We start from the raw sequence: 26,445 nt of genomic DNA on the forward strand, positions 1-26,445 counted from the left end.
CTGGGTGATTCCCCTGTCTCCATCTCCCATCTCATCATAGGGATGCTGGAATCGCAGGTGCTTGCCATTGTATCAGACCGCTCATATGGGTTCTTGGAATTGAACTCGGCTTGGCAGGCTTAAAAAGATAATATTTCTACCTATGAGTCTTCTTTCCAACCCTAAACAAGTATTTTGAGACTTGTATTTATCTGGGTTTCCCACAAAGGGACATACCAACCAAGAGAAAGGCAAAACATGATCAAGAGGCTGCGATATTTTAAAATGGGAGGTGCGAGCACACAGAGGCAGGAAGCGAATTTCAATTTTGTACTAATGAAGGCGGCAACTGTGCCTTTCCCCCATTGGCTAGAGTCCAGCTCACAGTTTTTCCCAATCATTTCATGAGTTGATGCAAAGGAAATGAAAGAAAGGGAGAAAGTGGAGAGGCTCTTACATTCAAAGACTGCAGCAGGGCCTTTGTGTAAACATACATTTTACCAGGTAGAAAGATATAAATATTTTATAAAGAGTTTAAAGATGGGGGAGATAAAAAGATTTTCATTAAAGTCTTACAAAGTAGTGAAGATGAAAAGATTTGAATTGCTTTGTTTTAAGCAAACATTTCAGTTTTTGACAAAAAAAAATCACTAATATTTAATGTTTCTTCCACTGGAGAAACAAGGACTTTTAATATCTTTATCCCTTTACCATCATCATCATCATCATCATCATCATCATTGTCATCATCCTTGTCATTGTGCAATGTGCCTATGTATAACCCCAGAGTTTGTAAAATGAAAATCCCCCCACCCACATCAGAGGTGATGCATCAGTCTCTGAGCTAGGTCAAGGAGACATAAAACTAGGATTGCGCAACTTGGGGTTGGGGGCAGGCAATCTTTATTTTCTTCTTTCTTACAGTAAGGTCTGGAAGGAGGGAGCCCAATGATAATCCTAACAGTTTACCTGGCTTCAAACGTAGTTTTGCATTTGTATCTAAATGTGCTGGAGCTTAAGATTCTGAAAATACTTCAGATAAAACAAAAGAAACTGAACCATGAATGAGTAACACCTGTAGCACAATTAATAAAAATCCAGAGACAGATATTGGGGTTCAGCCTGCAGGTCAGAAAAGTAAAACAGCCAGCCACTGGCTGACTCTTACCTCGACCTCAGTCTGAAATGGTGATCCCACCTCCAGGAATCTTAGAATGACACTGAGAGCTGTCTCCTCCCATCCTATATTTCTCTCTAGGGCTGGGATTAAAGGCTTGCACCACTACCTCCTGGTTTCTATGGCAAACTAGCATGGCTACTGGGATTAAAGGTGTGTGTCACCACTGCCTGATCTGTAAGTCTGACCAGTGGGGCTGGTTCACTCTCAGATCTTCAGTCAAAATTTATTTATTAAAATACAAGCGAAATATCACTACAAACACCCATTACTGTTTTGTCCAACTCCATGCAGCTAGACTTGAAGGGATGTCTTTGAGTCAGGGCTACTATCTCATCTAGATCCAGGCATGAAGAAGCCTGTAATCCTCTATGATCCATAATCTGTGAAATCAGAATAGGTTATGGAACATGGACTTTGACCTACTAAATTTCCTAGACACTACTGTATCTTGTTAAAAATTATTTTTCTTATTTTGATTCATATCTTCTCAGTGTAAATGATGTTGCTCCCCCAGGCTGAAAATGGGCAGGAAGAAAAAGAAGACAGTTCATTTACTGTGTGACAGAGTACCTATGAGATCTCAGTGACACGTAACTTGAGGGCAGGTAGAATTGGAGCGTTTAGAGCAGTGGTTCCCAACCTTTCTAATGCTATGACGTTTAATACAGTTCCTCATGTTGTGGTGACCCCCCGGCCATAAAGTTATTTTCATTGCTACTTCATAACTGTAATTTTGCTACTGTTAAGAATCATAATGTAAATAGCTGTGCTTTCTGTTGGTCTTTGTTGACCCCTGTGAAAGGGTCCTTCCACTCGTAAAGGAGCCAAGACCCATATGTTAAGAACATCTGCTTTAGATCACTGAAGTATTGGAGAGAACAGGGCACTAATGGGAAATGAATGGCTTTTTGGAAAGGTAAGCAGACTGTCAAGAGAATTGATGGAAGTTTGTGAAAATATGTTTTATCGCTTTAGTGCTAATAATGCTCCCTTGGAGCAGGGATTTGGGGTAGATGCCATTTCCTCTCTGGAAGCAGATTGATCCTGAATAGCATTCATACCTCTCTTGCTTTCCAGGAGTTGGCCATTTTACTCAGAAGAGGAAAGACATGCATGCCATGTTTTATACGACCATGCCTTGTGAATCTGTGAACTCTCGAAGACTTTTGCTTAAAATAACCTTCATAAAAATTTGGTACATTTGGAGTGATGTGTTCTGGTCCGTTTCATTTACCTAACTAGATACAGAATATGTCTGTAGATCTAAAAGGATTAAGAGGAAGGATACTTAAGAACAAGTTTCCTGTGTGGCCAGAGGTGTAGCTCATTTGATAAAGTGCTCACCTTGAAAGCACAAAGACCTGAGTTGGATTCTCTGAATCCACACGAAAACCAAAGAAAAACATATCCAAAGGCCTGGGCCACATACTTGTAATCCTAGCACTAGAGAGGCAGAGAAGGGAAGATCTCTGGGGTTGGTGACCAGCCAGTCTTACCTACCTGTTAACCTTCAAAACAGTAAGAGACTTTGTGTCAAAGATTAAAAGAGGTGGACAGCATATTAAGGACAAGTTCTGAGGCTGTCCTTACCACACATAGGTGGCTCATAAAGTCCTTAAATATATATGTTGCATTTGCTGTGCCAGGCAATAACCAGGCCCTTTACTTGTATTAACACAATTCACATTGCCAACAATACCACATATGAGGTACTTACTCTCCTTTGAAGGATGAGGACTTTGAGATACAGAGATCTGAAACAACTTGCCCAGGGCTACACAATAAGTGGTAACACGAGAAAGGAAAGCCAGGAGATTCAGCTTCAGAATCTTCGGTTTCATGGTGTGATCTTATTTCTTCAGCCCATGAACACGTACCTAACTAACTTACACAGTTATTGCACAGTCCAATAGCTAGACCTTTCTATGCTATAAAACAGATTTCTTCAGTGCCATTTTTAGCTGCCTGGCATTTCCTTGCTATAAGCAATAACTTTCATATATTTAGCTTACCAGAACCTTCTACCACAAGCAAAGCACATCACATATTTTTCTAGTTTAGACATAATCGTTCCTTGAGATGCTGATGAAACCTGCTACTGTCCACGGACGACGCAGCATAAGAACTTAACCCACATGACCTCATTCAGTGCATGTTTACAATAACCCCATGAGATTGCTGCTATTATTATCCCCATCCCACTGATAAGAAAACTGAGCCTCTGAGAGGTAAATTTATCCTCTCAAGATAACAGTCACCAAGAGGCAAAGCCCAGACCCAAATCCTGCTCCACCTCTGTGATACTCCTCTGTATGGATGGCTGTGCGGTCCAGTTACCCAGAAGACAATGCCATTCATTTTATCTCAACGGGCTGTTTTTACTCCTGGTGGCCAATACACGCCCTGCTGCTGTGATGGCTTTATCGCTTCTTCATCAAGCCTCATTGCACTATCCTAAGCACGGGTAGACCACTGATATTCCATGTTAATGTTTCTGATATGGATTTCTTAAGTTCTTCTATAAGTCCATCAGACCAACTGTTGTCCTGGCCTTTCTAACTCTGGCCACCCAAATGCCATAGCTGATAAATAAGTACTGCTTAGAATGCTTCTATTTTGTGACACTACTTTGGGGGAGATATGAACAAACGTCTACTTATTCCAGACAGGGAACAGACGGCAAACCAAAGAAAGGATGGATACCACTGAAGTCCACAAGATGAACCAGTGAGGGGCTGGAGAGATGGCTCAGTGGTTAAGAGCATTGCCTGCTCTTCCAAAGGTCCTGAGTTCAATTCCCAGCAACCACATGGTGGCTCACAACCATTTGTAAAGAGGCCTGGCACCCTCTTCTGGCCTTCAGGCACACAGACAGAATATTGTATACATAATAAATAAATAAATATTAAAAAAAAGATGAACCAGTGAGTTTCTTGAGATTTGTCTTAGTTTGTTTTCTATTGCTGTGATGAATACCTTGATCAACTTACATCTTACAACTTTCAACCTTGATCAACTTCATCTTACAACTCCCAAATCACAGTTCATCACTGAAGGTAGTCAGGGCAAGGATTCATGGCAAGGACTGAAGCAGGTATCATAGGGGAGTATTACTCACTGGCTTGTTCACTATGGCTTGCTTAGCTTGTTTTCTTATAAAACCTTGGGCTATTTGCCTTGGTGTGAAATTGCCTATAGTGAGCAAGGCTTTCCCACAGCAACCATCCATCAAGAAAACAGACCCACAGGCCAATCAGATGGAGGTAATTCCTTAATTGACCTTCCTTCTTCAAAGGTGACTCTAGTTTGTGTCTAGTTGACCAAAAAACTAACTAACATAGGATCTCTTATAGGTCTATGGGTCAGGAGTTATTTTCAGGAGCAGAAATGACTCAAAGTCAGGCACCAAACCATGTGACCATTCAAGGAATCTGGAAACCTGGAGTGCACCTCACCCCCTACGGACAGCTCAACAGGTGTCCTCTCCAGGCATCTTGGCTGATCTGGTTTTTCCAGGAAGCTCACCTTGTCCTGAAGTATCCTTCAGCAGTCAGTCCCTGTGTCTTAGATATACTTCCAAAATAAAGGGGGCTAGTTAATCCGGTCAGTTTCGGCAATTCCCTCAAGCTATTGAGTTATTTATTTCCTGATGCTTCCCTGCAAGATGGGAAGTTTCACCTCCTCTCAAACCATCCGGCTGTTTCACCTCCCCCTTAGCATCCTGTGTCTTAACAAGCTTCCTTCCACAGTCTTACTCTCAGAGGAAATTGCCGCACTGCAGCCTCCTCTGGGAGCGAAGCTCTCCTGATAGCCACAGATACAAACAGCAGGAGGCGACACTCTTGCCAGTGGTCAAAGAAGGCCAGATAAATTAGAAGCCAAGATCTGCACGTTGTCTTGGTCCTTCCCTGAGGACTTCATTTCCCTTGATGGCTCCTGATGGCACAGAACATGTAGACGTTCTTCTATAGTGTTATATTATTTGTATTTTAATAAATAAATCTTGCTTGAAGACTGGAGGCAATGCTAAAGCCGTTAGAGGTCAGGTAACGGTGACACATACCTTTAATCCCAGGATTTGGGAGGACAGAGGCAGATGGATCTATGTGAGTTCAAGGCCACCCTGGGCTATACAAGATGGTGGTGGCCTATACCTTTAATCCCAGTACTAGGGAGTCACATGCCTTTGATCCTACACTAGAGGGAATATAAAAAGGGAGGAGAAAGAGGTCTAGTCTTCTTAGTTTGTGGTTGCCCAGCCTTGGTAGAGGTAAGACCTCTCTAGTGGCTTGGCTGCTTTCCTTTTCTGGTTTTTAGGTTGAACACCAATATCTGACTCTGGGTTTTTATTATTAGAGTTACACCTCACAATAGTCCTTCTTGTCTACTAAATGGCAAAGAGTGTTTACCAGGACCAGCAGCTAGCCAGTTACTATGCTCAGACAAGAGAGTGGAAAGTCTTGCAAGCACAGCTGTGGATGATGAACAATGGAGCAGGGATGGTCTGGGGTTTGAGACTATGCTCCAATGAGACCTTAGCTCAATATGTTACATAGGTCACAGGATTTCAGAGTGCTCACCTGGTGTCCTGTGTGAATCCCAATCAACATCAGCTTCCCTTTCATCGTTTTTGAACCGATAGGCCCATGGCCTCACACCTGTTTAAACCGACATCACGATCATGTCCTGATCAAATATTGCAAACAAAACCAAGAAACGTTGCAGCGTGCCTGAAAATAAGAGTCTCTGCTGATAGAACAGCAATCTTGGCTCAGCCCAGGCCGACTACAGATCTCTGAACATCCTTTTCCTTCCCTGGTTATTGTCTTCTCTCACTTCTTCTGCCTTTCCAGATAAAGTGTTCTAGCATATCTCAGACTGCTTTTGAACTGGATATCCCCCTGCCCCAGCCTTCTTAAAGAAGAAAGAGAAACATATGCTATACATTTATTACTGTTAATATGCACCCAATATAGCCAGACTACTTGCTGTGCTTTAAAAGCTTAGGCCCACTAGCATTAAGTACACCTGAGTTCTCCAGGTCTCCAAGAGCTGCTTGGTTCCTTGACGGCCTGTTTCCCACAACGTGCTGAGCACAGGGATCACAGGTGTGCACGACCGCTCACTCTGCCCAATGTGAACATCACTATCTCCATCTGGAAAATAGACTAGTTACAGAATTAAACGTGCTGCTGAGCATGGTGGTTTATGCCTGCCATCCCAGCAGCCGGAAGGCTAAGACAAGAGGATCGTGAGTTCGAGGCCAACCTGAACCACATAGGAAAAGACTTTGTCTCACCAAAAAAAAAAAAAAAAGTGAAACAGAACATCAAATGAGTTCACAACTTGAGGTATCTAATCATAAAATATATAGAAAACTGTCTCCCAAAACAGCTGTCGATATTTTCTCCCTTTCCCGTGCCTGTGTGCTGCTCCAGGAATAACCATGTGATGGGCTTTCACACATGCTCCATCCTATATCAGACTAAGAGAACTGTAGTCTTATTTTCAAAAGATTATTTATTTATTTGTTTGTTATTGTATACAGTGTCCTGCCTGCATGTACCCCTGCCCACCAGAAGAGGGCGCCAGATCTTACTACAGATGGTTGTGAGCCACACCATGTGGTTGCTGGGAATTGAACTCAGAACCTCTGGAAGAGGTGTTCTTAACCTCTGAGCCATCTCTCCGGCCCCAGACTGTCGTCTTTTTCACATGTGCTTGAGATTTACCTGTCAAGTAAAGACCATTCAATGTTGAGGGGCACTAATTCCCTGACAGAGCACTTTTCTCTGAATGCTCAGATTACCAATGCATAAAGATCTGACTGCGAGTCCTTTCCCCTGGCTAGCAGCACGGAGGCCACATGATGCCTGGAGTTACTGTAAAAGACGTTAACCAGCAGCCGTTCGTCAGAGCTCTGGCAGCCTTCCTCAAAAAGTCCAGGAAGCTGAAAGTCCCCGAGTGGATGGACACAGTCAAGCTGGCCAAACATAAAGAGCTTGCCCCTATGATAAGAACTGGTTCTAGACATGAGCTGCTTCTACAGCATGGCACCTGTACCGGTGTGGTGGTGCAGGGGTTGGCTCCCTGACCAAGATCTATGGAGGACGGCAGAGAAACGGTGTCAGGCCCAGCCACTTCAGCAGAGGCTCCAAGAGTGTGGCCCACCGTTCTGTAAGCCCTGGAGGGGCTGAAAATGGTGGGAAAGGACCAAGATGGGGGCCGCGAGCTAACACCTCAGGGACAGAGAGATCTGGACAGGATTGCCGGACAGGTGGCAGCTGCCAACAAGAAGCATTAGAACAAAGGATGCTGGGTTAGTAAATTGCCTCAAAAAAAAAAATCTGATTGCGACATATATTCAGGGTATCTTTCCAAATATAAGAGCAAATAAACTCTCTGGACTGAGAAACGGGCTAAGGCTGCATTCATGAAGAAGGGGTGTGTCCCCTGGATGCTTCTTGAAACTCGTGATTCTCTAATCCCTTGGGTTTAGAGCTATATTAGTTATATGGCGGTGTTTTGGGATATTAAACATTGGGTCACATTTGTTTGTTTGCATGACTGTCAATAATATAGTTTCATAGTCACACCAGACATCCAGAAAGCCCAGGAAACATTTGGATTTCCCTTTGACTGGATCTTACCTCCTTACAGCCTCCATTCATAGGTGGTCTGAGAGCTCTTAGGGGTCTTACTCTTGGTGTAGTCTCATTAATCTGTGACGGGACTAAATAGAGTATCCCTCTCTTATTTTGTTTTACTGGTTCTGGGCTATTAAGTAGCTGGTAAAGTTAGTAAGTAGCTTTAGAGATGCTGGCAGGTGATATAACACTTGTGGGTCAAAAGACTATGCCATCCATGAATCTAAGTATGAGTACCTATTCCCCATCTTAAGCATGCCTGGATGTAAGGTGGCCATGTTACAGGGATGGAGCAGGCATACACACACTTGTTCTATAGAGAAATGCTGTCCCTGTTCTTCTATTTTTGTGTAAACATATTAGAAAAAAAATAACCTTAGAACAAAGACAACAAGTACTCCAAATTGAAAGAAAGGCAGCAATGAAATTCACCAATAGAAACTTCTTTCCAAAGACAAGATTCAATGTTGAAGAACTAGTTGTAGTGGCTCTTCTTGATAATGGAGTAAGTGGTATCTTCCCCAAACTAGTCTTGCAGAGATTACTAGAAATGGGTTAAATTAAGATGTAAGAGTTAGCCAATAAGAAGTTAGAGTTAATGAACCAAGCAGTGATTTAAATTATATGCTTTCTGTGTGATTATTTTGGTCCTAAGCTAGCCGGGCAGCCAGGAACCAACAAGTGGCCCTCCATCTAACAAGTTCTGTAGCATAATCCTAGGTAGGGATAGGGGAGAACTGTCTTCCAGGACGCATTCTCAGACCCCTCTGGAGTTTGGGAGCACTAGCCCCCATTTATTTCCATCACAACTATTGATCATGACTAATACTCTAAAGAAGTGGTGAGCCTTTACTTGAAAATTCCTGTTCAAAACCACTTCCTGCCTTTTGTTTTCCTTGGCTCATTTAGCATCTTAGGTAAGTCAGCTGCCTTCCAGACTATTACAGCCAGGTGTGAGATCTCTGCGGTCTTCAGTGCTAAGAAATAGAAGGTAAGTGGATGAGTCACTCAGAGTCTGGATGTGGAGTAAAATGCCCTCAGGAACAGTTTCTGAAAGTGTTAGATCCCAAGACTTTGGGTTTCTAGAACCTTGAGGGGATTCTGTCACAGTCTACATAAAGAAACTCAGCTTCCAAAGGACATCCATGAGTTTGACCGTGTGTTGACTGCTTACTCTACAACAGTTGCCTCCTAGAAAACCATTTCTCAGTTCTTGAAAGAGAGCTTTTGTTCATTGCTTTGTACAAGAATGAACATTAATCAGACAGTTATTACTGTGTTAATATTCCCTTTATCTGCTTTAGTGCTAAAACTCATAAAAAAGTGTTATACTTGAGGAATTGCCACTTGGATTAATATTAGCTTAACAGTTAATATTGGTTTCAATCTCTAAAAACCTTTCACACTGTCCTTACAACAAAGTTCTTCTCATAATTTTTCAAGAAGACTTACATATACAGTATCCTGATACCTCTAAGATACACTATTTTATCTTTCCATTTCTGCATTGCACATTAATTAAATGTCAAGCTGCAGTCTCCTTCAGCTGTTGAAATAATCCTCTGTACACTGTGAACATATATTACTCTCGATGGTTAATAAAGAAAGAGCTGATTGATTGGTAGCCAGGAAGGTGGAACAGCCAAACTGTCAATGCTGGAGGGGAAGCAAGGCAAAGTCAGAGGAGATGTCAGCCAGTCACTGAGGAAGCAGGATGTGTAGAAAATGAGGTTACAAGCCATAAGTCATGTGACAGAGCATAAATGAGAAATATGGGTTACTTTAAGTGTAAAGAGTTAGCTAGTAATAAGTCTGAGCTATTAACCAAGCATTTACAATTAATATGAGCCTCTGTGTGGTAATTTTGAAGGGGCCCCCAGGATGGGAAAACTCCACCTACAGAATAAGGAGTCCTACCAATCATCTTATGGTTTGCTGCTCAATTAAAAAAAAAAAAGAAATGAGAGAGCTTAAGAGAGAAGACTCAGTGGTTTAGAGCGTTTGTTGCTTCTGTAGAGACCCTGGGTCCAATACCCAGAACCTATATGGTGACTCATGGCCACCTGTAACTCCAGTTTCAGTAGGTCTGATGCCCTCTCTAGCCTCAGTGAGTACCAAGTACACATGTGCTACACAAACATACACACGAACAAACCACAAAATAAAATAACCTTTTTAAAAATGAATAGAAGCAGGATATCCACATGCTGTCCGTTATAGTACTCTTCTTCATAAAACATGCTCCTTGTGGGATCTTATTTTAGGCAAGTGGATAGTACTTGTTTTTTTATTAAAGATTTATTTTATGTGTATGTGTCCGTTTAAGAAAATGTGCAGGTGAACACAGGGCCTGTGGAGGACAGAAGAAAGTGGAAATCCCCTGGAGCTAGAGCTATAGATGATTTGACCTACCTAAGGTGGATGCTAGAAAATGAACTTGGGTCTTCTGCAAGAGTAGCAAGGGCTCTTAACTAATGAGCCACCTCTTCAGCCTCAATATCCATTACTTTAAGTGAACAATAAAGAAAATCTTTTAATCATAAATAATTCATTGTTTATATCCACGTGCCATTTCCTCATCACTCGATTTCCTGATATATTTTAAAAGTGTATTTCATTTACATATGTTTTTAGCAAATGGAAGTGACAAATTCTAGATTTAAAGTTCAGGTAGCTGGCCTTGAACTCAACCTTCCGGCCTCAGCCTGAAAGTGCTGGGAATATAGAACCGTGCTGACACATGTAGCTCTTCATTGATGCATCATCGATTGTCCCACTATGTAGCATAGAAGGTTTCCTTTTTCAAATACCTGTGCTGGGAGCACAGCTCGGTTGATAGAATGCTTGTTCAGTACACACAGGCCTTGGGTTGGATGGGAACTAACACATAAGCTAGATGGTGTGGTTCATGCTTAAAATCCTGACATTTTAGAGGTGGATAAAGGAAAATCAGAAGTTAAAGATCTTTATCCTAAGCTACAAAGTGAGTCCAAATCCAGCCTAGGATGTAGGGGAGCTGTTCTATCTATCTATCTATCTATCTATCTATCTATCTATCTATCTATCTATCTATCTATCTATTTATTTATTGTGTGTAGGTGTTTTGCCTACATGAATGTCTATGTATCACCTGCATGCATGGTTCCCAAGAAGGCCAAAGAGGGTATCAAATTTCCTGAACTGGAATTACAGATGGGTTATGAACCAGCGTGTGGGTGCTAGGAATTAAATCTGGATCCCCTGCAAGGGCAGTCAGTGCTCTTCACTACTGAGCCAGCTCTCCAGCCCCAAATGAGATCCTGTCTTATTTCTCTTAGGTAATATATAACGAGATCCTGGCTTAAGGACAAATACCAACCCAAACTTCAAATGCAAGTAATCCTAAAGCTTCTCTTTCCTCAAATAGTGAGAAAAGTGAGCCATTTAATAAAGAAGTCTTATGGAACAGTTAGTCAGTTTATTTTTCATTTTAATACTGGTAACCTATACCTCCTTCCTAAGAAGTAGTTTTGAGTTAATGGGATTTCTTAAGTTTGTATGAGACTGTGGCAGCTAGAGAATATTTGGCTAACTAAAATGCAAAGTATGATTTCTGTGTCCTCATAAGTAGTGACAGTAGGCCAGCAATTTAAAGACCAACAAGTTGTTAATGTGCCGAGCACTATCCGAGTCCTTGAGAAAACAGGTGGGCGTTTCTACTAGGAAGCACACTAGCCCTGCTGGGTCAAGATGACACTTGTCCTCAAAGTGCAGGGCCACGGGATGGAGAAATGACTCCAGGGATAAAGAGCTTTCCATGCAAGCGAAAGTACCCAAGTTTAGATCCCCAGAAACTGTGTTAAAGCCTGGTGCGGTTTAATGCAAGCACACCTATGGGAAGATTGGAAGTGGAGATGAGAGAATTACAGAAAGCTCCCAGGCCAGCTAGCCTAGAGTGTGCAGCAGAGATCAACAGACCCGGCTTCAAACAAATTGGAAGGTGAGGGCTAACACTCTTCTACCTCAGTCTATATGCACACACATACACAAAACACACCACACTGCACACACACACGTACACATGCATAGCATACACACAACACAAATATATATACATGTATATACACACATATATACCACACATACATACACACACAACACAAATATACCTACATATGTATACACACACATATATATACCACACAAACATACATATATATACACATATACACATGCATACCACATGTACAACACAGACATATACACACATATATACACATGTATGTACACACATATATTCCACACAAACATACATATGCACATATACATATGCATATATGCACATACACCACATGCACACACATATACCACACGCACACACATATACCACATGCACACACAATACACACACACACACACAGAAATGGGAGTTCTTGGAAAGATCCCCACCTTACATTGAGCTTTTGAACCTTCTGCAAGGCTGAGACTGTGAAGAGTTACAGGTCCAGAAGCTAAAACCATTTTTCTTAGGTTATCTTCAGCCCCTGTGGTAGCCATGCCTACCCTTCTCTCCGACCTAGTGTTCCTGAAACTAACAGGTAACGTGTTTCTGGAATGTAATAGCAGACACTCTCACCTGACAAAAGGCTAATGCGGTGTCAGGGAGCAGCTGAGGCCTGTAACAGATTTCTCCACCTACTTTAGCCACCACATGATGCTTCCACCAGTGTATTTGAAAAGCGTCAACCTGTGACATTCTTTGTTCTGGTATAAAGACTTCAGACTGCTCACACATTGGAACGCAAAATTTGGGGGAACCTGGCTTTTTGTTTCCAGGCCATGAAACTCATATTTGTCTCCAACATAAACGACCTCATATCTCGTCTGAGGTGAGAGTTGCACTTTTGCATTGACACACACACAGATACAAACACACACATACTTACACATACATGTACACACAAAGATACTGTCCAAACGAACTTAATGATATTATTAAAGGTCATGCATTATTTTCTGTGACTTAACTCACACATTAAAAGAATTGTTTTATTGAATTGACACACAAACAAAACGATAATAACATTCTCACTATTTTTTAATTTATTTTTGACAACTTCAAGCATGTCTATAATATGTTCTGGTCATACTCATCCCTGGATCTTCTCTTATGCTCCTCCTATTCCCAAGACCCACCCACATCCTCCTACTTAGTCCTCATTTCTCTTAAGTCAAATTCTAGGAGGTACCCAGTGGTTTTCAGTTCTGAGCCTTAGAAATGCCTTTTTTTTTTTTCCTCAACACCGCCTCACCCTGACTCTCAATCCCTGCTTCCTTTTGGAGGTGAGCCTCCTGGTGCCATTACTAGAAACAGCACACACAGACTCTGTTGCCCTGGGCAGTTCAGAAATAGTCCTCATCTATTTTCAAGAGCTCAGGAAGGGGCTTCAGAGAACTCAACCTTGGATGACCTGCTTATATCTTCAGTCCTAGACTAGAGATTTCTAATAGAAATACCATAGCCCTTAAATTTCTAGCTTCAAGGAGATACACAGTGTCAAAGAAAAAGGCCCAAACCCTCCTGTGAAACAGTCCATTCCTAATCACAGCATACTCTCTGGCACTTTGCCTCTCCAAACACTAACAACATTTTAGGTCCTTTGGGGTGAAAGGCAGGATTGTATTAGGATTGGTTGCTGCATTTTTGCATAATGGCTTTTATATAATTACTAGGGTCCTGGGGCTAGACTATTGGAAAGGACCCCTGAGATGCAAGAGGAATGATAGTCCCTAAAATTAACCCTAAGTCAGGCACCAGCTCTGGGGATACCAGTCCTAAAAACCCTTTTGCTCTCTGTGTTACAGAAAATCAAAGAATTGACTCAGGTGTATTGACTAAAATGGCTGACCTCCAAGTTTCAGTTTCTTCAGGAACTACAACCGTTACGAGGATTAACTGAAATCCCATCTATAAAGCATCTAGCACTGTTTGTGGGGATGCCCAGGGAGGACTTGAACCTTGACTGCAAATGTTGTCAGTGTTGGACATGGAAAGAATAAAATCAAAATAACAAAGTAAAATGATGATGTGTTTGGGATGGACACAGGAGAAGCAATGGCAGTCTTGAGAAATTAACTTCTTGGTATAGATTTGGGAGAGTATCTGCCCAGTGTTGGCAGGCAGAACCCAGGTAATAGGTGAGATCCTGAAGGAGCAAGAGTGGAGTAGAGACATCAAGGATTGCACCTTAGCGAATACCTGTCTGTCTCTCTCTGGCCACTCAAGGGCAAGTTCAGGCTAAGGCGATCTGAGAAAAGTGGTAGGGCCTAGGGATATAGTTCATTTGGTAGAGTGCTTCTCCAGGTTACACAAACACATAAAACTGGGTGTGATGGCACAGGCCCCTAATCCTAGCACAAAGGAATATAAAACCATCTGAGTTTAAAGTGTGTGGGGGGGGGGGGGCACCCAGATAAAGCTCACATGTGGAAAATGTCGAGTGTGCCCACGGTTTCCGATCTGAATGGTTCTTCCTGTGTTAAGAGGCTCAGGCTAACCAACCTTAGCTATAACTGAAAATGGAAAATATTTTTTTTAGCACATACCAGTGACTCTCAAAGTTTTTAATCTCCGAATTTCTTTAGGTTTTTATTTTTCTTGGCAATGCCAGGGTGGAGACAAACCCAAGACCTTACATGACCTAAGTGAGTATACTAGCAACAAGCTATACGCCCAACTCTGTTTTCTATCTCTTTGCTGCCCAGCTTGAGAGATGACCCAATTTTTCTATCCTTATCTGCATTCAAGTTGGGTCAACAGCACACATATAGATCCGGAGCTCTCTATTGCAAACTTGTGAGAGAATGAGAGAGAAACTATCATTTAATGCCTTTGTGTTTTCATGAAAACCCTTTTGAGTTTGTTGACCGAAACGGTTTCATGAACTCCTGAGGCCTGGTCTAAATGACTGCAAAAGCAGAACTATAGGAATGAGTGCTTTCTAGAAGGTTCTCCTTACTTCCAAGTACAAAGTATTCTCAAGTCTTCAAGTAGAGTCAGTTGGGTGTTTTGGCACTTGCCTTTTTCCTGAAATTTGACATTAAACACAAGCCAGAGCCGGGAAATTCTAAATCTACAATCAAGTACAAGGACTCCAGCCAGTCTGGAGCCACTGTGTAGGGCTGAGCCAAGAGACCACCACTTTCTGTACATACCTCAAACTGGTGGAGTAGGACACAAACAGTTTAGCATCCCGACTAAGGCAAATTTAGCCCAGCATACTTCGTACTGCCAGCTCCCAGAGACAAGATCCCAACAAACAGGGAACTTAGTGACCGCTTCAAGTTCTTGGCATCCCGGTTTCTTAACTAGCGTGCAGATCTCTGGGTTATAACCGGAGGCTGGAAGAGATCATTTGGCTTTGAGAACCAGCATGCTGGGGCTGTTCCACATCTCAGGACAGATCATCTCTGATGTTGTGGGGCAGGAAAAATCTGCATCTGGCTGTGTTGCGCATCCAGAGGGACTCATTTGTCATCAGTTGGGAAATACTGGAGTGTGGTGTTGCTCAATGAAGCAATTTGGAGTGCACTGTCCTATTTCTATGAGTGCCAGCAACTAAGCAAAGGACAAGGAGTCGCATCCCTAATTCACAGCTCTTTGTGATACAATGTTTGTTTCTTTCCTTCTCCCTTCCTTTCTCCTTCCCTTCATTTCTTTTGTTCCTTTCCCATATACTTGTGATGCACCTCTTATAAATCAGGGACCGTGACAAGAATAGTCTCACCAGCATCTGGCTACCAATCTAATTTACTTCTTAACTATTAAATTCTCCTTCCTAAATAAAAGAAAATCATGGGCTTTATAGAAAAGTTGAAAATATGATTTGATATAAAGGAGACAATAACTACCCTAACTAATATCTAGGAGGTTTTAATATTTTTTTTCTGTTTTTTTTTTTTGTTGTTGTTGTTGCTATTTGTTTGTTTTTTTGTTTCTCATACAGGGTTTCTCTGTGTAACATACCTGTCTGTCCTGGCACTCATTCTGTAGGCCAGGTTGTACTTGAACTCACAGAGATCCACCTGCCTTTGCCCCCCAAGTGCTGGGATTAAAAGCGTGTGACACCACTGCCCGGCTCTCAAGGAATTATTTTTATACATGAATAGCAATTCTGTGACCCCGTTTGATTAACATAGTCTCAGCATCAGTTCCAACGTCCTTAAAGGGCACCATAAACGTTGTGATTCCCACAGTTGGTCGTAAATAGCTCAATGGGAAACTCTCACTCCTCACGTCCGACTCTGCCTGGATACATCCCTTCTCAGAAATGGCATTACAGGGGAGAGGAGCATGCGCATTTTTGACTTTTTGTTAACATACAGAAAAATTCATTTCCCATCAACATATAAGAATGGCACCCCAGATGAGGGAGCTCCTTTAACTGTGCCCTAGCCAGCAATACAGAAATGGTTATCTATAAACAAGCAACTCTGCCAACATGATTTATTACATTTTATTTATTCAGCCAGGAGAGGCTGAATCTAGGGCCTCGTGCATATTAAACCACTGCTTTACCGCTTTTTATCATTTATTTGGAGAAAGGATCTCACGAATTTGGTCTCCTGGCTTTGAACTTTGCGGCCCGGCCTAGCCTTCAGCTAGAGACCCTCCACTCCCAATTTCCTGAATAGCTGGGGTTATAGGTTCCTCTCTCTCTCTCTCTCTCTCTCTCTCTCTCTCTCTCTCTCTCTCTCTCTCTCTCTCGATCTCTCTCTTCAATTTCCCCTTAGATTTGCAGATTTTGGGCTAATCTTGAAACTGGGTCTTTAAAAATGAAATAAAAAACTATAACATGGATTAAAATTTGAAATCTAAGATAAAATTTCCAGACTCTTGTACTACCTCTTCATAAAGTGCTTAAGTCGCCTCCAAATGGTTGTGGCAAATTCAAACTATTTCCACCTAACTTAACTGGAAAGGTACAGGAAAACCACCAAGCTGCATATCAGACAGGCATGGAAGCTGGCCGTTTGAAGTCAGAATAGGTTTTACTACTCCGTCAGCCCACTTAGACAGCACTGGCTTTATAGAACAGTATCACTGTCACCCTGGGGCGCCCCTTCACAGATGAGAGAACTTTTTCTAAGGTTTTTAAATAACAAAATCTAGATCCAAAGACAGCTAGGAGCCTCTGACTAGTTGAATTTAAGTCAGATAACAGTGTCCTGCCTGTCAAAAAGAGAATATGAGGACAGAGCATATTGGCTCATTTTGATTTTTACCGAAAAAAAAATTTAATTCAACATTTATTTTACTCATTTATTTTGTGTGCATGCGTGCACACGTGCGAGCACACACATATGCCCGTGGACATGAGAGGACAGTTTCTAAGAGCTGGTCCTCCTTCTACCATGTAGGAGGGACGAAACTCAGGTCTGTAAACACGACAGCAAACATCTTCATCCTCTGAACTACCTTGTCCCAAATGCTGTTTTTGCTTTGAGACGGGTTTTTTTTTCCCTGCTGGCCACGCTGACCCGGAGCTCTCAAGTCAAGTGAGTTTTCCCACCTCAGACTCTGATGATGTGGAACTACAGGCATGCACCCCCCTACTCTGCGTCTGCATGTGACTAGGCGGTAAGTCAGTCACATGACCAGTCACTGTTATAAATACATAGGTAGAGTTACAGAATGTGATTATTTTCTCATTATTATCTCCAGGATAATATTGTGTAGTAGAGAAGAATATTCCTTCCAGAATATTAGACGCAAATGTCTACGAAGTCTTCAAATGCCATTGAAGTGCATACATCCTCAGGACTGATGGACTCCGCGCTGTGGAAAGCTGAAGAATTTGAAGAAGCCACACGCTACTCAGCTAGAGCTGGTGGACCATCTTAAAACTTTTTTTGAAAAACTCTACAAATCTGAATTTTGGGGTGCTGGAGCTATTGCTCAAGGCTAGATAGAACTCATCCTTAGTCCTCTTGATGCTCCTGGTTTAATTCCTCCCACAGCAAACTAAAAAATAGAATTTAAAATGTGAATATGCAGGGAATTTTCTGGTTTTGATATTTGGAACAAAGCAAAACAACAAAAACCAACGCCATTGTCTCTTCAAAACCAAGGCTGCAGACTGCCTCTGAGGGTTGAAGCTGCTTTTATATATGCCACAGTAGGGTGACGCCCCTTAGAAGGTGGCAAGGGTGAGCCAAACAGTTCAGAAAGTGACAGAGTCAGGGTTGCAAGTTTGGTTTCCAAAGGAAAAGCAACCAAGAAAGCCAGTGTGCCTTGCCCTGCCTGTGGTCTTTCCTCCCAGCTTAATTGAAAAAAAGATCCCCAGTCTCATCAGTAGCAGGCAGTTCCTAATATGTTGGCGAGTTGGTAGGATCTGGTCCCTCAATGAAGCAGTTTTTGATGAAGTCTTAGGGTTTCCATCTCTGTGATAATGCCCATGACCAAATCAACTTGGGGAGGAAAGGGTTTATTTCGCTGCCACTGCGCAGTCCCGAAGGAAGTCATAGCAGCAACTCAAACACAGCAGCAATGGGCGGTCACGGAGGAGCGCTGCTTAAGGCCATGCTTCTTTCTCATGGCTTGCTCGGTAAGCTTTCTTGTAGAATTTAAAGCCATCTGCCCGAAGATGGCTCCACCTGCAGTCGGCTGGGCCTTTGCACAGGGATCACGATGAAAATGCCCTATAGGCTTGCCTGCAGCCCTGTCTTAAGGAGGCATTTCCTCAATTCAGTTTCTCTCTTCTCAGATAACTCTAGCTTGTGCCAAGTTGCCATAAAACTAGCCAGCACAGATGCCAAATCACAGTGGCTTCTCCGGACTCCTTCATTCCCTCCTCCTCCTTCCATACTCTCAGATTTAAAATGCATCTTCTACTACTTTGAAGCTGAGAAAAAAAAATTGTAGCTAAATAATTTAACTTTATGTCTTATTCAAGGAAATAGTATAAGATGCAATTTTTATACGCGGGGCTGTAGCAAATATGTCACAATGCGTGTAGCGTGTGTCTGGCACAGGTGGATGGCCATATTAAAGACGCTGCATATGATGATTAACTATAGTAATAATGTGTATTTTACTATCTCAAGAAGGCGGGGAGAGACAGAGAGTGTTTCGTGGCGGGAGCGCTTAGTCACAGACAAATCTCAAAATGGGATTTCTACATAAGTTGTAATCCTATATCCGGAGCCATTCCACCGGCAGATCCGGCTGCATCATCATGGCTTGTGTACTCTGCAGTTTTGAAATCGCCCAGTTATTCCCCTGCTTCTAGGAGACGCTGGTGGTTCGCTGGACCGTCCAACCTTGGGCAGCGAGCGTGCAGGTTATCTAGGGGGGATAAAGCACAGGCAACCGTTTCACTCTGGCCCTAAGAGATCCGCAGGGACCCGCCACCCCGGAGGTTTTTCTGCAGCACGTGGGAGGCTGTGGCTACGGAGGAGGGGGCGGAGGCAGAGGCGGAGGCGGCACCCAGGGGCCGGGGCAGGGGAGGCCAGGACCGAAGCAGCGACGATTTCTTTCCCCACGTTGCTGCCGCAGAGAAAGCCGCCACAGATTCGGAGGTCACGGCCGTGCGTGGATTTGCAAAGGCATTGGGGCTGTCCCGCCCCCAAGAGCGAGCCCAAGCCACGGAAGGCAGCAGAGCTCGTCAGACCACGAGCAGAAAGAACCAAGAGGAGGCACGGCCCGGACCGGCTCGCGGGCGCCTCCCAGCCTGGTGCCACAGTCACCAAGCACCGGTGACTTGCGGAGCAGCCACCGCCGCCCCGGCTGCAGCGGCCACACGGATGCCCGAGCCACGCGGCCCGCGCAGGGGCAGCCGCCACAGTCGCCGTCCCACGCGAACACCCGACACGCACGACTGCTGGTGAGTGGCCGCGCACGTGTACTCGTTGGCCCCGGAGGTGCGTGGAGATGACTGCTGGCTTCCCGTCACCCCGCGGTCCCGCTCCCCATGCGCCCCTCTCCTGCCCTAGGGTTACTTTCTTCTTGCTGGGGAAGGAGGGGACGGTGGCTCCTGGCTTCTGGGCGGTGACCTGGACCCGGATGCGCGTCCTTTTCTGGTTCAGACTTAGGATGCATCCTTGCTGATGATGTCAGAATATTGAGAGCCCACCTCGCTCGTTTTGCGTGGGGCTTCACGTTGGCTGCGCGGGATGTCAAGGAGGGAGGGGCGAGAACTGGTAAAAACACGGGAGGGTGCGGGAGGAAAGGGCTTTCCAAATGTTGCATTGATGCCACTTAGCCTCTTTAGACATATTCTCTGATTGGAATAACTTGAGTGTTCGCTAAAAGCCTCAAGGGAAATGCACAAAAAAATGTACAATGCCATGAAAACATAATTTTCCAGAACTCCCCACAACAACCCAACTTGCCAGGAGTCTAGAGCCCGAAGTACTGTGAATATGTGAATAAGTGAATAACTGAAGTTTAAAATTTCACAATGAAGCAGCAATTCAAGAAACAGAATCGGATTTAGAGGACTGACAAAAAAAAAAAAAAAAAAAAAACCACTCTGGGTTAGTGTGAGGGGGAGGGGCTGATCTGCCTTCCCCAAATGAGTGTTTAGTAGCTAGTAAGCACACCACTTACCAGACGTCCAGCTAGCCGCTGTAAATTAAACAAAGTCGTGAGTGTTTCCAGAAATGAGGTTAATTTGAGCTTCCGTCAAGGTCAACACGGACTGCGAGAGCAGACAAATTAACACTTGAATGTTTGACTTCCGGTTTCAATTTTTAAGTAGTGTTACGAATGGGCATTTTTTGTGTGTGTTCCTGGTGGATGCTAAATTGAACTTGACAAATGTGTTCTGTAAGCAGACACTGCTGGACATGTTTTTTAGACCGTTTTAAACACGTTAATGTCTGAGTAGTACGCTGATCCCGTTAGAGCAGTGGTTCTCCACCTTCCGAACGCTGCACTCATGTTGTGGTGACCCCCAACTATAAAATTATTTTCGTTGTTACTTTATGGCTGTAATTTTGCTCCTGTTACAAATTGTTTTTCAAATATCTGGGGTTTTTTTTGAACCAGGCTACCCCTGGTTCGCTGGACCCCAACGGTCGGGACCCACAGGTTGAGAACCGCCCTGTTAGAGCCTCTTTACTCAAAGACAGGGGTAGCTATTGTAGTCCAGGAAAATTAACTGGATGTAAGTTATCTGTTCCATCTGCCCATATAGCGGAGTATTTAGTTCATGGGGATCCACTGTTGAGTACCCCTCAGCTGTAATGTATGCATTAGTTGTTTCTTGGGAATTTTAAGAAGCATTTTATCTTCTTGTTTGAGTAAAATATTACATCATTCTCAGTCCTTTACCCATTTGCAAGGGGTAGTGATTTGGAGGGAACGGTGAGGGGTCCCATGTTCTGTGGGTGTGCTCAGCAGCAGAATGTGCTCTGTCTGAATGGTGTCTTCGGGGTGGTCGCTGAAGGGGTGGATGAAACGTTAAAGAACTGTTAAAAATAGTTAACACTTTTCGTTGGTTGAGACCCTTACTTTAAGGGTTCTTCTCAGGAATATTTTACAGTGGTGGGGCGTGCCTTTAATCCCAGCAATCAGGAGGCAGAGGCAAGGCAGAGCTCTGTGAGTTCGAGGCCAGCCTGGTCTACAGAGCTAGTTCCAGGACAGCTTTACAGCGAAACCCTGTCTCAAAAAAAGAAAAAAGAAAAGAAAAAAAGAAAGTTTGATTATCCTCAAATTAATTTTTAACAAAGAAATACATTCACATCTGTATGTCATTATACTGTTCTTATTAGCTCCCCACACAGCCCTTCCTGATTCGTTCTGTAATCCCTCCATTCTCCCCCATACTTCCCTTTCTATTCTTGTGTTCCTTCCTCCCCCTTCCCTTTACATAGACTTCTCCCTCTCAGGTTCCCTTTCCACTTTCATATCCTCTCTCTTTCTCTCTCTCTCTCTCTCTCTCTCTCTCTCTCTCTCTCTCTCTCTCTCTCTCTCTGTGTGTGTGTGTGTGTGTGTGTGTGTGTGTGTGTGTGTGTGTGTGTGTGTGCGCGTAAACTGAAATGTAGACTCCACACACAGGAGAAAATGCAATTTGTCTTTGAGTCTGGCTGGCTCATTTCACTTAATATGGTGACCCATTTTTTTAATGTTATAATGTTTCTTTACAGCTGGATAAAATAAAACTATAGGTTCACTACACTTTAGACATTTATGTATTGATGGACATCTAGGCTGCTAATGTTTACTCAAAATTATGAGAAGTAATGCAGACGCCCCTGAGTCCCCCTGGCCATTGTGTTTTCAAGCTAGAGACATTATTTTCACTTGTTTATTTATAGTATGTGCACATGCACACTACTATATGGAGGTCGGAGGATAATCTGGGCAGTTGGGTATCTTTTTCATCCGTTTCCTGGGGGTCCAACTTAGGCTCGGTACAAGCAGCTTCACACTGAGCCCTCTCTCAAGTCTTGCCAGTTAACATTTTAATCAACCCATTGGATGTCTCTGTGTGTTTCTGTTTAATCTAGTAATTTTTTTCCTAACCTCCTTCACAATTTATAAGGTATTTCTAAGGAAACTATGAGAAATGACTCATGGTCACTGTTATAAATACCAAAGTCAGTTTTCCATCCCTTAGGGCTGATGGGTTTCAGCTGTTCAAGGGAGTAACTGGTTCTAGAATGTCTTTGTCCTCCCAACCTAACCTATGTTGACTCTTCTGATTTTGATTCTCTTTTGGACATAACTTTATATGAATCACCAAACAAATGATCAAATCAAAGCACAGCCAATATATTCAATGAAGAAGATCACCTTCGTCAATGGAAGGACCAATAAAACTGTGGTTCTCAACCTTCTTAATGCTGCTACCCTTTAATAAAGTTCCTCGTGTTATGTTGACCCCCAACCATAAAATGATTTCATTGCTACTCCATAACTGCAGTTTTGCCGCTATTATGAATGGCAATGTAAATATTTTATATGTGACCCCTGTGAAAAAGTCCTTTGACACCAGAGGAGTCATGACTCACAAGTTGAGAACCACTATTCTAAAACAACATAAAACACAATATTGGTATCTATTGACCCGCTTCTCCCAGCTTCCTGAACGCAGGAACTGTCCACTGGACTGTGCTGAGGGCACATTCAGAAGTCCTGAGCTGACATCACAGAGTTCCATTCAGGAATAATCTGGATGGAACTACATCTGGGTGTGGCTTTTGTCAGAAATTATTTGCATTTCTAAGCAAATCCGCTGGCTAGAGAGTGCAGTCCTCCTGCCTCTTTAGCCAAGTAGAGAGGCAAGTTTAACATTTGGCAAAGCTGCTTAGTCTTTAAACCACAGCTCGATTGATTCTCTTTCTAACTTTTAAATTAAGTCAGTGTTAGTTTTGTCTATTGAAGCACTTGTCCTAGAGACATTCAGATGGGTGGTTCCTCCCTAACCCTTATTTATGAAAAGCAGTCCCTTAATCCAAACACAGGTGAGTTCTGTGATTTGTCTGGGGAACTCTTTTGGAATATTAGGTGTAGTAGTAGTATGATAGTTTTGCTCTTTTTGCTCTTTATGGGGTCTGCCACCCAGCTCCCAAATAAGTCACACAGAGGCTTGTTCTTAGTTACAAATGTCCAGCCTTAGCTTGTCTTGTCTCTTGCCAGCTTTCTTATATTATCCCATCTACCTTTTGTCTCTGGGCTTTTCCCGTTCTCTTACTTCTGTAAATCTTACTCTTACTCTGTAGCTGGATGGCTCGCCCCTGGTCTCCTTCCTCCTTCTCTGGCTACTCCTCCAAACCACCCAGATTTCTCCTTCTATATATTCTGTCTGCCTGACAGCTTTGTCTATCCTTTCTCCCACCTCGCTATTGGCTATTCAGATCTTTATTAGATCAAAAGGTATTCTAGACCAACAAGGTATCACAACTTCACAGAGTTAAACAAATGCAGCATAAACAAAAGTAACACACCTTAATATAACATTCCCAACAGTTAGAGGTTTATCTTCTTTTTTGCTGTAGTTCTGACTTTCCATCTCTAGTCATTAGCAATTCTGTCTTGGAATCTAGTCTCAGGATGGAAGTTAGAAAGCTACCAGAATTGACCTATTCGTTAATATTGGATCTTTTGACAATAATGCAAAATTGGTTTTGGTTCTCTTCTTCCACCTTGTAGGTCTTGGAAATCAAAGTTAAGTTGGTAGATGCAGTGGCAAGAACTTTTACCAACTGAGCCATCTAACTTGTCTTTTTACATTTTCCTTAAGAATGAGTTCTGTTTGAGTTCTTTGCCCAGTGCCATTGACATATGTAACAATGACTGTGCTTGAAATAAGGAGGATATGCCATTTGAAAAATTGCAGCAGGTTTTGGGTTTAGTATTGGCTATCAGTATTCCGAGGACCTCTGTGCTATCTACCTCTCCCCATGGCACAGGGTCTCATGCAGCTTCCACTCTCCAAGCACAATGCAGTAATAATTGTTATCTCTGTTTTATTTATTACATGGTATCTACTTGAAGCCACCTACTATCTATCTATCTATCTATCTATTTATTTATCTATCTATCTATCTTGTTCAGAAGGTAGTAGAGAGCACGGGCAAAGTAAATTACAGCTGTTCATTGGCTTACTTAACTAACTGCACTTAGTTCTCAGACTCCAGATTTTAATTATTGCTGGGGAGACCCCCCCAAGGTGGTGAAGAGTGGAAGTTGTCAGTTGATGTGGGATTTCCCTCTGTATGCTGTAAATATTATTGGTTAATAAAGGAACTGCTTTGGGACTATAGCAAAGCTATAGGGGAGCAGAGCTAGGTAGGGAAAACTAAATGGAATGCTGGAAGAAAAGAGGTGGAGTCAAAAAGAAGCCATGGAGCCATTTTTGGATAGACGTGCTAAAACCTTGCTGTTAGGCCATGACCTCGTGGTGATGCACAGATTAATGGAGATGGGTTAAATTAATATATAAGAGTTAGCCAATAAGAAGCTAGAGCTAATGGGCCAAGCAGTGATTTGAATAATATAGTTTCTGTGTGATTATTTCAGTTCCAGGTGGCTGGAATGAACAAGCAGCCCTCCTCCAACAAACTGGCACACAACCTGGTGTTGTAGGGAACTGCTTTAACTTTAACATAGTAAAATTACATATAACAAAACCGGTATCAAGCAAGCAGTTACAATATTTATATGTACTTTATCTTTTATCTTCAACTCCATCAAAGACTCCAGAAGGATATAATATTATCTAAGTAAACAGGAAGTGCATTGTAAGCAACTTCCAAAACTCTCCAATTGACAGAGACATCTCGCTGCCTGGACAGTCACTTTATCTGTATTGTTGGGGCACCCATCTTCAGCCTGTAGGCCCATTGTATTTGACAGACTTTTCTATGAAGCAAAAAATTTCAAAGACAGTTCCATCTATATTGGCAGTTTTCAGCCACTTTCTTCTGTGTCCTGAAGAATGTCTAGCAGACTCCTTCATGAAACAGGAATCCTGAAGGATCATCTCACCTTTAAGCAAGTTCAACAGTCATTTCTCTGCGTGTCCAGTTCATCAAGCAGTCCAGGCAAGAGCAGTTTCTTGCCCAAATGGCTAACCAACTCTATAAGGAGCCTCTTTGATGCCCATCTTCCTCTTGAAGTAATTGGTGCTGCCAGGAGCAGATGTGTCTCTGTCAGGAAAACATTTTAAATGCCATATTCTGTAGGTCTCCAAAAGATTTTAAGAATATCTATCTAACTGAAATGTATCTCTATATATCTAGAAAACCTAACTAACATGACTACAAGCTTGACTATTATAGACGACACTCTATTTACCTATATTTCTTAATTATACATTACATTTTTAAACGAGCTGCACAATCACAATATCTTAATCAAGAGCAGAACTATATATACACAGAATAACAAAATTGACCTTAAATTTGTATTAATAAACCAGGATCCATACCAGTGCAAATCGCTATAGTCAGTTCCTTCAGGTCTTTTCCAGGGGGATCTAATCTGCCATCACTGATGTATGTGGGTTGTTTTCACAATGTTATAGTAAAGCCTTATGAGGTTTTTTTTTGTAAGTAACTTTGAGAAATCTATAACTGAGACCTAGTTTTCAGTTTCTCTCTATTTTAGTGCTGGGATTTAATTCATGGACACACATATTAAGCAAAGACTTGACCATTGATCTATACACCTCCAGTTCCAATATTGTGTTTCACTCAGCATGAGAGAGCTTCTCTTGGTCTTGGGTAAAGCTTTTCCATAAACCATGAATTATTTTCTTGAAGGCACTTCAAGTAACATCTGCATTCTTTGATTTGGATGTTTCTTTATTTAACCAAAATTTCATTCTACCCTAAAGAAACTCTTCAATTTCTTGAGTTTTAGCTTGACTACAGATGACAGATTTGGTGTTTTGGTTTTTAAATACTTGTCATAACTAATGCTTTAATGGCACCTCAGTTGAGCCAAGAGATTTGGCAAAGGTTCCTATGAGAGGTAACTTTAAGTAGCCATCATAGATCAGTCACTGATGAGTTGACTTGGTGATTCATTGGGTTAATTTGGAAACAGGAGGTTAGGATGACTCATTTTAACCCTTTCTGGCTCTCTTTGTACAGACTTCCTGTTTTCTATTTGCTTAGACTAAAAAGAACCCTTGGTACAGATCTCTT

At 42.5% G+C, this 26,445-nt stretch overlaps 1 protein-coding gene and 1 pseudogene across 2 annotated transcripts in view; both read left to right on the plus strand.

Moving 5' to 3' along the window:
- Positions 1–7,028: 7,028 nt before the first annotated feature.
- Positions 7,029–7,463, plus strand: LOC126512872 (40S ribosomal protein S19-like; annotated as a pseudogene).
- A 9,736-nt stretch (positions 7,464–17,199) lies between these two features.
- Positions 17,200–26,445, plus strand: part of Stambpl1 (STAM binding protein like 1) — a 47,334-nt gene continuing 38,088 nt past the window's right edge. Inside the window, exons 1-3 of one of the 2 annotated variants that reach the window (XM_050158215.1) lie at positions 17,200–17,425; positions 17,510–18,392; positions 19,343–19,670. The gene's annotated coding sequence lies outside the window, so the exon portion shown is untranslated. Of the gene's footprint in view, positions 17,426–17,509; positions 18,393–19,249; positions 19,671–26,445 lie in introns of those variants that run through there. The other variant, XM_050158205.1, reaches the window with a different exon arrangement.

The sequence above is a fragment of the Alexandromys fortis genome, unplaced genomic scaffold (genome assembly GCF_014885135.2).
Source record: "Alexandromys fortis isolate MF-2015 unplaced genomic scaffold, M_Fortis_MF-2015_v1.1 scaffold_10, whole genome shotgun sequence".
NCBI lineage: Eukaryota > Metazoa > Chordata > Mammalia > Rodentia > Cricetidae > Alexandromys > Alexandromys fortis.